Source organism: Ranitomeya imitator, chromosome 2, assembly GCF_032444005.1.
Source record: "Ranitomeya imitator isolate aRanImi1 chromosome 2, aRanImi1.pri, whole genome shotgun sequence".
NCBI lineage: Eukaryota > Metazoa > Chordata > Amphibia > Anura > Dendrobatidae > Ranitomeya > Ranitomeya imitator.
Genome location: NC_091283.1, coordinates 334,297,307 through 334,310,872, shown reverse-complemented (window position 1 = coordinate 334,310,872; position 13,566 = coordinate 334,297,307).

Below are 13,566 nucleotides of genomic sequence, written 5' to 3'. Positions count from 1 at the left end.
TGCCATGAGATCTTCCCGGAGCTCCTTCCTTGTTGTCCTTGGGTTAGCCTTGACTCTTCGGACAAGCCTGGCCTCGGTACGGGAGGAAACTTTCAAATGCTGTCCAGGCCGTGGAAGGCTAACAGTAGTTCCATAAGCCTTCCACTTCCGGATGATGCTCCCAACAGTGGAGACAGGTAGGCCCAACTCCTTGGAAAGGGTTTTGTACCCCTTGCCAGCCTTCTGACCCTCCACGATCTTGTCTCTGATGGCCTTGGAATGCTCCTTTGTCTTTCCCATGTTGACCAAGTATGAGTGCTGTTCACAAGTTTGGGGAGGGTCTTAAATAGTCAGAAAAGGCTGGAAAAAGAGATAATTAATCCAAACATGTGAAGCTCATTGTTCTTTGTGCCTGAACTACTTCTTAATACTTTAGGGGAACCAAACAGAATTCTGGTGGGTTGAGGGGTTGAATAATAAATGACCCTCTGAAAAGACTTTTCACAATTTAAAAAAATAAATAAATAACATTCTTTTTTGCTGCAGTGCATTTCATACTTCCAGGCTGATCTACAGTCCAAATGTCACAATGCCAAGTTAATTCCAAATGTATAAACCTGCTAAATCTGCAGGGGGTTAAATAATACTTGTAGGCACTGTATATATATATATATATATATATATATATATATATATATATACTAGATTGTGGCCCGATTCTAACGCATCGGGTATTCTAGAATATGCATGTCCCCGTAGTATATGGACAATGATGATTCCAAAATTTGCGGCAGACTGTGCCCGTCGCTGATTGGTCGAGGCAACCTTTATGACATCATCATCACCATGGCAACCATTATGACATCATCGTAGGCCTGGCGGCCTCGACCAATCAGAGACGCGGGATTTCCTGGACAGACAGACAGAAAGACAGACAGACGGAAAATCCCTTAGACAATTATATATATATATATATATATATATATATATATATATATATATATGTGTATACATATATATATATATATATATATACACACACACAGTACAGACAAAAAGTTTGGACACCTCATTTAAAGATTTTTCTGTATTTTCATGACTATGAAAATTGTACATTCACACTGAAGGCATCAAAACTATGAATTAACACGTGGAATTATATACTTAACAAAAAAGTGTGAAACAGCTGAAAATATGTCACCTTTTGCTTTGATGACTGCTTTGCACACTCTTGGCATTCTCTTGATGAGCTTCAAGAGGTGGTCACTGGGAATGGTTTTCACTTCACAGGTGTGCCCTGTCAGGTTTAATAAGTGGGATTTCTTGCCTTATAAATGGGGTTGGGACCATCAGTTGTGTTGTGCAGAAGTCTGGTGGATACACAGCTGATAGTCCTACTGAATAGACTGTTAGAATTTGTATTATGGCAAGAAAAAAGCAGCTAAGTAAAGAAAAACTAGTGGCCATCATTACTTTAAGAAATGAAGGGAAGTCAGTCCGAAAAATTGGGAAAACTTTGAAAATGTCCCCAAGTGCAGTGGCAAAAACCATCAAGCGCTACAAATAAACTGGCTCACATGAGGACCGCCCCAGGAATGGAAGACCAAGAGTCACCTCTGCTTTTGAGGATAAGTTTATCCGAGTCACCAGCCTCAGAAATCGCAGGTTAACAGCAGCTCAGATTAGAGACCTGGTCAATGCCACACAGAGTTCTAGCAGCAGACCCATCTCTACAACAACTGTTAAGAGGAAACTTTGTGCAGCAGGCCTTCATGGTAAAATAGCTGCTAGGAAACCACTGCTAAGGACAGGCAACAAGCAGAAGAGACTTGTTTGGGCTAAGAACACCAAGAATGGACATTAGACCAGTGGAAATCTGTGCTTTGGTCTGATGAGTCCAAATTTGAGATCTTTGGTTTCAACCACCGTGTCTTTGTGCTACGCAGAAAAGGTGAACGGATGGACTCTTGATACCTGGTTCCCACCGTGAAGCATGGAGGAGGAGGTGTGATGGTGTGGGGGTGCTTTGCTGGTGATACTGTTGGGGATTTATTCAATATTGAAGGCATACTGGACCAGCATGGCTACCACAGCATCTTGCAGCGGCATGCTATTCCATCCGGTTTGCGTTTAGTTGGACCACCATTTATTTTTCAACAGGACAACGACCCCAAACACACCTCCAGGCTGTGTAAGGGCTATTTGACCAAGAAGGAGAGTGATGGGGTGCTATGCCAGATGACCTGGCCTCTACAGTCACCAGACCTGAACCCAATCGAGATGGTTTGGGGTGAGCTGGACCGCAGAGTGAAAGCAAAAGGGCCAACAAGTGCTAAGCATCTCTGGGAACTCCTTCAAGATTGTTGGAAGACCATTCCCAGTGACTACCTCTAGACGCTCATCAAGAGAATGCCAAGAGTGTGCAAAGCAGTCATCAAAGCAAAAGGTGGCTACTTTGAAGAACCTAGAATATAAGACATATTTTCAGCTGTTTCACACTTTTTTGTTCAGTATATAATTCCACATGTGATTTTGATACCTTCAGTGTGAATGTACAATTTTCATAGTCGTGAAAATACAGAAAAATCTTTAAATGAGAAGGTGTGTCCAAACTATTGGTCTGTACTGTATATACAGTGGGGGAAAAAAGTATTTAGTCAGCCAGCAATTGTACAGGTTCTCCCGCTTAAAAAGATGAGAGAAGCCTGTCCTGACATCATAGGTAAACCACAACCATGAGAAACACAATGGGAAAACAAATCCAGAAAATCACCTTGTCTGATTTGGCAATATTTTTTTTTACAAATTATGATGGAAAATAAGTATTTGGTGATTAGCAAAAGTTCATCTCAATATTTTGTTATATATCCTTTGTTGGCAATAACAGAGGTCAAATGTTTTCTGTAAGTCTTCACAAGGTTGGCACACACTGTTGGTGGTATGTTGGCCCATTACTCTCGATGCAGATCTCCTATAGCAGTGATGTTTTGGGCCTGTCGCTGGGCAACACGGACTTTCAACTCCTTACAAAGATTTTCTCTGGGGTTGAGATCTAGAGACTGGCTAGGCCACTCCAGGACCTTCAAATGCTTCTTACGAAGCCACTCCTTTTTAGGAAAAACAATTGTCATTTGGATTGTGAATGCAGAATTAAAAACCTGAGAATGTCAAAGAAGCATCACATTAAATCAGCTGAATTTGAACATTTCACCATCACTCAAGATAGAAAACATTATGTCTGTCAGTGTATGACAAATGATCCAGACGAAAACAAATGCTGTGAAGCCAAGATCAGTGCATATTCAGACAAAGATAAAAATGCTCCTACCACAGCTTCTAATCTAAAGAGACATTTACAGCGCTTTCATCCAGAAGTACTGAAAGCAGTGGATGAGAAAGACTGCATCCAAACCAATGAACCAGTGCCCAGCTCTTCCAGCCAAACAAAGGAGCAGAGAACTTTGCAGCCATCAGTTGCAAGATATTTTGTCAGTGACAAAGTTACTGTGACAATGACAGTAGATACATTTATAAAACAGATCATAGAGCTTGTTGTAAAGGATAGTGTGCCTATTTCATTATTTTCACGACCAGCTTTTATGTGTCTGAATGGGGAAATGGCCCGCAAGCTTGGTATTTCTCTGGAGAGAGAGAGTATTAGAAAAGTAGTAATCAAAGAACCTTTTAAACAAAAGGAAGAACTTAGAAAAACTCTCAAGGGACGCTTTCTGTTTCTTAAAATGGATGCCTGCACACGTCACAGAGTGAACTATTTTGCCATCAATGTCCGATTTGTTTGTGACAAAAATGAAATAGTTGCCAAGACATTGGCAGTAAAAGACACCAATGCTCATCACACCAGTGAGTTTCTCCAAGTCTTGGTGGAAAAGGTTCTGCAAGACTATGAACTTAAAAAAGAGCAAGTTTTTTCTGTCGTAACTGACAATGCTTCAAATATGATAAGTACTATTAAGCTAATGAATGAGAGTAGGGTTGAGAGGAAAGGGTCGGTCATTTTCATAAGTCGCCGACTTTTGGCAAAGTCGGGTTTCAATGATGCAAAAAGCGCTATTACTCAGCCAATGAAGGTGGACGCAGAGTGTGGGCAGCATGATGACATAGGTCTCAGTCCCCACCATCTTAGAGAAGGGCATTGCAGTGATTGGCTTGCTTTCTGCGGCGTCACAGGGGCTATAAAGGGGCGTTCCCGCCAACCGCCATCTTACTGCTGCTGATCTGAGCATAGGGAGAGGTTGCTGCTGCTTCGTCAGAAGCAGGGATAGCGTTAGGCAGGGTCCATTAACCCCCAAACCGCTTGTGCTGTAGCGATTTCCACTGTCCAACACCACCTTTTGTTTGCAGGGACAGTGGAGGCTACATTTTTTTTTCCTCAGCGCTGTAGCTCATTGGGCTGCCCTAGAAGGCTCCCTGATAGCTGGATTGCTGTTTGTACACCGCTGTGCAAACCAACTGCTTTTTTCAAAGCACAAATCCTGTTGTTCCTTCCTTTCTGCACAGCTTTCTTGTATGTTTGTCCACACTGTTGACTTTTTTTGTGCAGCAGTCCACTCCTTGTTATTGCTGGCTGCCATACATTGCTGAGATTACTGCAGGGAGATAGTAATTGTAGTACAGTCCCTTTTTTTTTTTATTTTGTTTCGTTATATCTCTTCAAGCCACTTTCTGCCACAGAAAATAGACTCTAATACAGTGGGCCAGATTATTCACTAGTCTCCCTGAAGAAAAAAAAAGGTTGCAGATTAAAATTGGCAAATCTGTATCAATGGCAGTCCTGTGTGTGGCATCTGTGTCTCATTTTCTGGCACAGAAAACATACAGTCTAACAGTGGGCCTGATTTCTTGCCAATTCTCCCATAAATAAAAATAGTGGGAGATTAAGATTGGATTTCTGCTTCAGTGCCACTCCTGTGTGTGCCACCTGTCTCAAATTGTGTGCCACATTAAACCCAGTGTGTAATACTGGGTCAGATTTCTTTTAAATTCTCCCTGAAAAAAAAATTGTGGGAGATTAAGATTGGCATTTCTGCTTCAGTGCCACTCCAGTGTGTGCCACCTGTCTCAAATTGTGTGCCACATTAAACCCAATGTGTAATACTGGGTCAGATTTCTTTTAAATTCTCCCTTAAAAAAAAATAGTGGGAGATTAAGATTGGCATTTCCGCTTCAGTGCCACTCCTGTGTGTGCCACCTGTCTCAAATTGTGTGCCACATTAAACCTAGTGTGTAATACTGGGCCAGATTTCTTTTAAATTCTCCCTGAAAAAAAAAATATTGGGAGATTAAGATTGGCATTTCTGCTTCAGTGCCACTCCAGTGTGTGCCACCTGTCTCAAATTGTGTGCCACATTAAACCTAGTGTGTAATACTGGGCCAGATTTCTTTTAAATTCTCCCTGAAAAAAAAAATAGTGGGAGATTAAGATTGGCATTTACGATACGATACACTTTATTGATCCCGTGGGAAATTATGGTATCAGCTTCAGTGCCACTCCAGTGTGTGCCATCTGTCTCAAATTGTGTGCCACATTAAACCTAGTGTGTAATACTGGGTCAGATTTCTTTTAAATTCTCCCTTAAAAAAAAAATTGTGGGAGATTAAGATTGGCATTTCTGCTTCAGTGCCACTCCAGTGTGTGCCACCTGTCTCAAATTGTGTGCCACATTAAACCCAGTGTGTAATACTGGGTCAGATTTCTTTTCAATTCTCCCTTAAAAAAAAAAATAGTGGGAGATTAAGATTGGCTTTTCCGCTTCAGTGCCACACCTGTGTGTGCGCCACCTGTCTCAAATTTTGTGCCACAGAACATATACTGTATGAGAGTGGGCCACATTTCTTCAATATTCTCCCAGAAAAAATAAAAAGGGGGAGATTTCAATTGTTAGTGTCTGCATCTGCGTCAGTCCTGTTAGTGGCATATCTGTCTGCCACTGAAGCTGTGTACTGTTATACATTGGGCCTGATTTTCCCTGCAGTCTGACCCACCTATAAAGGGATATATAAATCCAACAGAAGTTTGAGTTCACCTTGTAACTGGTTTTACAGTAGCAAATACAGTTAGTTTGCTCACGTTTTTCAAACAATGAGGAAGTCTGGTGGAAGAGATCGTGGCCGTGGGGCGGTCATTGCCAGCTGGTAATGATGGTAGTGGTAGTGGAGCATCAGGTGGTCGTGGGAAAAGCAATATAGCACCTAAGTCTCGAGTTATTGAGCCAGGTTCATCGTCTGGCTACACAAGGCCTCGAACGCTCCCTTTTCTGGGAGTAGGAAAACCGCTTTTTGGCTTTCCTTGCTGACTCAGCCTCTAGCTCTTTCGCCTCCTCTTCTGAAACTGCTAAATGTAAAAGCAGCGCATCGGTAGTGGATGTTCACGGTCAGGGACAAGTTGCTTCCTTGTCTTCTTCACCAAGAACAACAGAGAAGGATGCGTCAGGCGACACAACGGGTTACTCCATGGAGCTCTTTACACATACCGTTCCTGGGTTAGAAAGTGAAACAGTTAACAGGCCATGCCCATTACAAGTTGAATCGGACATGGAGTGCACAGCCACAGCCAGATTACTATGCTGTTCCTTTGACTCAGACCACAACATTGCCCTCGCGGTGTACTGATCCAGAAGCAGACCCTGATGAGACTATGGTGCCCCGTCACGAACGCTATACCACCGGCTTACACGGTGACACAGACGAAGTTGCACATGAGATAGAAGAGGAGGTCATAGATGACCCAGTTGTTGACCCCGATTGGCAGCCATTGGGGGAACAGGGTGCAGGCGGCAGTAGCTCTGAAGCGGAGGAGGAGGAACCGCAGACGGCATCAACATCGCAACAGGTTCCATCTGCCACGCCCGTATCTGGCCAAAAACGCGTTGCAAAACCAGTTGTATGACAGCGTGGACATACGTTTAAAGAAGGTCAGTCTGCAATGCCTGAAAAGGTATCCGATAGTAGAAAGAGTGCAGTCTGGCATTTTTTTAAACAACATCCAAATGATCAGCGCCAAGTCATCTGTCAAAAATGTTCAACTACCTTAAGCAGAGGTCAGAATCTTAAAAGTCTAAATACAAGTTGCATGCGTAGACATTTAACCACCATGCATTTGCAAGCCTGGACTAACTACCAAACGTCCCTTAAGGTTGTAGCACCCTCGGCCAATGAAGCTAGTCAACAACGCTACATCCCTTCCCTCACTGTAAGCCCACCATTTCCCGCACCACCTGCAGCAAATGTGCAGATTTCGTCGCCAGGCCAAAGCTGTCAGGGAATCACCAGTTTCGTAGTAGGAAACACTGCATGTAGGGCACCAGCAAGAATACCATCTCCAACCCTCTGTCAGTCTGCCATGTCCACCGGCACCCCCGCTAGTTCCACGATCTGCAGCTCTCCAGTCCAGCTCACCCTACATGAGACTCTCGTTAGGAAAAGGAAGTACTCATCCTCGCATCTGCGTACACAGGGTTTCAATGCCCACATTGCTAGACTAATCTCATTAGAGATGATGCCCTACCGGTTAGTTGAAAGCGAAGCTTTCAAAGCCCTGATGGACTACGCTGAACCACGCTACGAGCTACCCAGTCGACACTTCTTTTCGAGAAAAGCCATCCCAGGCCTCCACCAGCATGTAAAAGACCGCATCGTCCATGCACTCAGGCAATCTGTGAGTACAAAGGTGCACCTGACAACAGATGCATGGACCAGTAGGCATGGCCAGGGACGTTACGTGTCCATCACGGCTCACTGGGTTAATGTGGTGGATGCAGGGTCCACAGGGGACAGCAATATTGGGACAGTTCTACCTAGCCCACGGTCTAGGAAACAGTTGGCTGTAGGCGTTCGCCCCCCTCCTCCTCCTCCTCATCCTCCTGCAGAAGCGAGAGCTCATCCACAGACCACAGTCGCACGAGCACTCCATTCGCAGCTGCCACTGTTGCACACGAGGTGTGCCATTATGGGACACCTAGTGGCAAGCGTCAGCAGGCTGTATTGGCAATGAAGTGTTTGGGCGACAACAGACACACCGCGGAAGTTCTGTCCGAGTTCTTGCAGAAAGAAACTCAGTCATGGCTGGGCACTGTACATCTTGAGGCAGGCAAGGTAGTGAGTGATAACAGAAGGAATTTTATGGCTGCCATAGCCCTTTCACAACTGAAACACATTCCTTGCCTGGCTCACACCTTAAACCTGGTGGTGCAGTGCTTCCTGAATATTTATCCGGGGTTACCCGACCTGCTCCTCCAAGTGCGCAGACTTTGCTCGCATATCCGCCATTCGCACGTGCACTCCAGCCGTATGCAGAACCATCAGCGGTCTTTGAACCTTCCCCAGCATCGCCTAATCATCGACGTTGCAACAAGGTGGAGCTCCACACTGCACATGCTTCAGAGACTGTGTGAACAGAGGCGTGCTGTTATGTATTTGTGGGAGGATACACATACACGGGCAGGCAGTTGGATGGCAGACATGGAGTTGTCAGGTGTGCAGTGGTCGAAGCTACAAGACCTGTGTCAAGTCCTTCAGTGTTTTGAGGAATGCACACGGCTGGTTAGTGCAGACAACGCCATAATAAGCATGAGCATCCCCCTAATGCGTCTGCTGATGCAAAGTTTGAAGCACATAAAGGAGCAGGCGTCTGCAGCCGAGGAAGAGGGAAGCCTTGATGACAGTCAGCCATTGTCTGGTCAGGGCAGTCTACAGGACGAGGTAGCGGGCAAAGAGGAGGAGGACGAGGGGGATGATGGGGATGAGTATTTTTTGAATGAGGAAGCTTCTCCGGGGCCAATAGCAACTGGTGGCGTTGCAAGGCCGGGTTCTGTTTTTTTTAGGGAGACAAGTGATGTAGATTTGCCTGAAACAGCCCCTCAACCCAGCACAACCGCAGATTTGACAACTGGAACTTTGGCCCACATGGCGGATTATGCCTTACGTATCCTCAAAAGGGACCCACGCATTATTAAAATGATGAGCGATGACGATTACTGCTTGGCCTGCCTCCTTGATCCTCGCTATAAAGGCAAATTGCAAAATATCATGCCACATGAGAACCTCGAACAAATATTAGCAACCAAATAAGCAACTCTTGTAGACCGTTTGATTCAGGCATTCCCAGCACACAGCGCCGGTGATGGTTCTCACACGAGCTGCAGGGGGCAACAGGGCAGAGGTGTTAGAGGTGCACAAATCAGAAGTGGCGTTGGACAGAGGGGTTTTCTGACCAGGTTGTGAAGTGATTTTGCAATGACCGCAGACAGGACAGGTACTGCAGCAACAATTCAGAGTGACAGGAGACAACATTTGTCCACCATGGTTACTATTTTTCATCCCTTATCGATGTTCTCCCTCAACCGTCATTCCCATTTGATTACTGGGCATCCAAAATATACACCTGGCCTGAATTGGCAGAATATGCATTGCAGGAGCTTGCTTGCCCAGCAGCTAGTGTGCTATCAGAAAGAGTATTCAGTGCTGCTGGTTCAATATTGACCGAAAAAAGGACTCGTCTGGCTACCAAAAATGTTGATGATCTAACCTTCATTAAAATGAACCACTCATGGATTTCGAATAATTTTGCCCCACCTTTCCCGGCTGACACCTAGCTTTCCTATAAAAAGGTCTTGCTTGTGGACTCGTCTTACTGACTGTTCCTATCTCTTAATTAGCAGCAGCTGTTTGTCCAGCATACATGTTGACACCTCCCTAAATGGGCTAACTCCCCCCACGGGGCCGTGGTCGCGCCACTTGGCGCAAGCACCCGTGAGAGTGCCATTTGTCTGAAGAGGTGGGTGTGCCCGCTTTTGGTCGACGGCACTTCAACTGGGTCCCTCATAGTACAATAAAGTGTCTCTGGCGGTGGTGGTGCGCACCCAACGTCAGACACACCGTTGTAACATGAGGGGCCCTTGGCCTGTACCGCCGACCACAAGAGAGTTCCCTGTTATGACCTGGTGGTTAGGACAATAATGGACCTGGTGGTTAAGAGCACACGGATTGACCTGATAGTTACTAATAATACAGGACAAGCTCTGGGACGTGGGAACTCTGCTGACCGCAATCCCTAATCCTATCACACACACTAGAAATAGCCGTGGATTGCTCCTAACGCTCCCTATGCAACTCGTCACAGCCTAAGGAACTAGCTAGCCCTAAAGATAGAAAAATAAAGCCTACCTTGCCTCAGAGAAATTCCCCAAAGGAAAAGGCAGCCCCCCACATATAATGACTGTGAGTAAAGATGAAAATTACAAACACAGAGATGAAATAGATTTAGCAAAGTGAGGCCCGACTTACTGAACAGACAGAGGATAGGAAAGGTAACTTTGCGGTCAGCACAAAAACTACAAAAAGACCACGCAGAGGGCGCAAAAGACCCTCCGCACGACTCACGGTGCGGAGGCGCTCCCTCTGCGTCCCAGAGCTTCCAGCAAGCAAGACAAAAATCAAAATAGCAAGCTGGACAGAAAAATAGCAAACAAGAGAAAAACAAGCAGGAACTTAGCTTCTGCTGGGAAGACAGGTCACAAGAACTATCCAGGAGCGAACTAGACCAATACTGGAACATTGACAGGTGGCATGGAGCAATGATCTAAGTGGAGTTAAATAGAGCAGCCAGCTAACGAATTAACCTCGTCACCTGTGGAAGGAAACTCAGAAGCCGCAGCCCCACTCACAACCACCAGAGGAAGCCCATGGACAGAACCAGCCGAAGTACCATTCATGACCACAGGAGGGAGCTTGGCCACAGAATTCACAACAGGGGCAGAAGAAAAACGACGCTTCAACTCCTGAAAAGCTTCCACAGCCGCAGAAGACCAATTGACCACATCAGCACCCTTCTTGGTCAAATCAGTCAACGGTTTAGCAACACTAGAAAAATTACTGATGAAGCGACGATAAAAATTAGCAAAGCCCAGGAACTTTTGCAGACTCTTCACAGATGTCGGCTGAGTCCAATCATAAATGGCCTGGACTTTAACAGGGTCCATCTCGATAGTAGAAGGGGAAAAAATGAAACCCAAAAATGAAACCTTCTGAACTCCAAAGCGACACTTTGACCCCTTCACAAACAAAGAATTCGCACGAAGGACCTGGAACACCATTCTGACCTGCTTCACGTGAGACTCCCAATCATCCGAGAAGACCAAAATATCCAAATATACAATCAGGAATTTATCCAGGTACTCTCGGAAGATGTCATGCATAAAGGACTGAAATACTGATGGAGCATTGGAAAGCCCGAATGGCATAACCAGGTACTCAAAATGGCCCTCGGGCGTATTAAATGCTGTTTTCCATTCATCGCCCTGTTTAATACGCACAAGATTATACGCACCACGAAGATCTATCTTCGTAAACCAACTAGCCCCCTTAATCCGAGCAAATAAATCCGACAGCAGCGGCAAAGGGTACTGAAATTTGACTGTGATCTTATTAAGAAGACGGTAATCAATACAAGGTCTCAAAGAACCATCCTTCTTAGCCACAAAAAAGAACCCTGCTCCCAATGGTGACGACGACGGGCGAATATGACCCTTCTCCAAGGATTCCTTTATATAACTCCGCATAGCGGCGTGTTCTGGCACAGATAAATTGAACAGTCGGCCCTTAGGGAACTTACTACCAGGAATCAAATTAATAGCACAATCGCAATCCCTATGAGGAGGTAGGGCACTGGATTTGGGCTCATCAAATACATCCCGGTAATCCGACAAAAACTCCAGGACTTCAGAAGGGGTGGATGACGAAAGAGACAAAAATGGAACATCACCATGTACCCCCTGACAAACCCAGCTGGACACAGATATAGATTTCCAATCCAATACTGGATTATGGACCTGTAGCCATGGCAACCCCAAAACGACCACATCATGCAGATTATGCAACACCAAAAAGCGAATATCCTCCTGATGTGCAGGAGCCATGCACATGGTCAATTGGGTCCAGTACTGAGGCTTATTCTTGGCCAAAGGCGTAGCATCAATTCCTCTCAATGGAATAGGATACTGCAAGGGCTCCAAGAAAAAAACCACAGCGCCTGGCAAACTCCAAGTCCATCAAATTCAGGGCAGCGCCTGAATCCACAAATGCCATAACAGAATAGGACGACAAAGAGCAAATCAGAGTAACGGACAAAAGAAATTTAGACTGTACCGTACCAATGGTGGCAGACCTAGCGAAACGCTTAGTGCGCTTAGGACAATCGGAGATAGCATGAGTGGAATCACCACAGTAAAAACACAGCCCATTCCGACGTCTGTGTTCTTGCCGTTCAGCTCTGGTCAAAGTCCTATCACATTGCATAGGCTCAGGTCTATGCTCAGATAAAACCGCCAAATGGTGCACAGGTTTACGCTCACGCAAGCGTCGATCGATCTGAATGGCCAAAGACATAGACTGATTCAGACCAGCAGGCATGGGAAATCCCACCATGACATCCTTAAGGGCTTCAGAGAGACCCTTTCTGAAAATTGCTGCCAGGGCACATTCATTCCACTGAGTGAGCACAGACCACTTCCTAAACTTCTGACAATACATCTCCACCTCATCCTGACCCTGACACAGAGCCAGCAAGATTTTCTCTGCCTGATCCACTGAATTTGGTTCATCATAAAGCAATCCAAGCGCCAGAAAAAACGCATCAACATCACGCAATGCCGGATCTCCTGGCGCAAGGGAAAATGCCCAGTCTTGAGGGTCGCCACGTAACAAAGAAATAATGATTTTCACTTGTTGAACAGGGTCACCTGAGGAGCGAGGTTTCAAAGCAAGAAACAATTTACAATTATTTTTGAAATTCAGAAACTTAGATCTATCCCCAAAAAACAAATCAGGAATTGGAATCCTAGGCTCTGACATCGGATTCTGAACCACAAAATCTTGAATGTTTTGTACCCTTGCAGTGAGATTATCCATACAAGAGGACAGACCTTGAATGTCCATATCTACCCCTGTATCCTGAACCACCCAGAGGTAAAGGGGAAAAGAGAGACAAAACACACTGCAAGGGAAAAAAATGGTCTCAGAACTTCTCTTATCTCTCTATTGAGATGCATTAATACTTTGGGCCACCTGTGCTGTTATGACCTGGTGGTTTGGACAATAATGGACCTGGTGGTTAAGAGCACACGGAATGACCTGATAGTTACTAATAATACAGGACAAGCTCTGGGACGTGGGAACTCTGCTGACCGCAATCCCTAATCCTATCACACACACTAGAAATAGCCGTGGATTGCTCCTAACGCTCCCTATGCAACTCGTCACAGCCTAAGGAACTAGCTAGCCCTAAAGAAAGAAAAATAAAGCCTACCTTGCCTCAGAGAAATTCTCCAAAGGAAAAGGCAGCCCCCCACATATAATGACTGTGAGTAAAGATGAAAATTACAAACACAGAGATGAAATAGATTTAGCAAAGTGAGGCCCGACTTACTGAACAGACAGAGGATAGGAAAGGTAACTTTGCGGTCAGCACAAAAACTACAAAAAGACCACGCAGAGGGCGCAAAAGACCCTCCGCACCGACTCACGGTGCGGAGGCGCTCCCTCTGCGTCCCAGAGCTTCCAGCAAGCAAGACA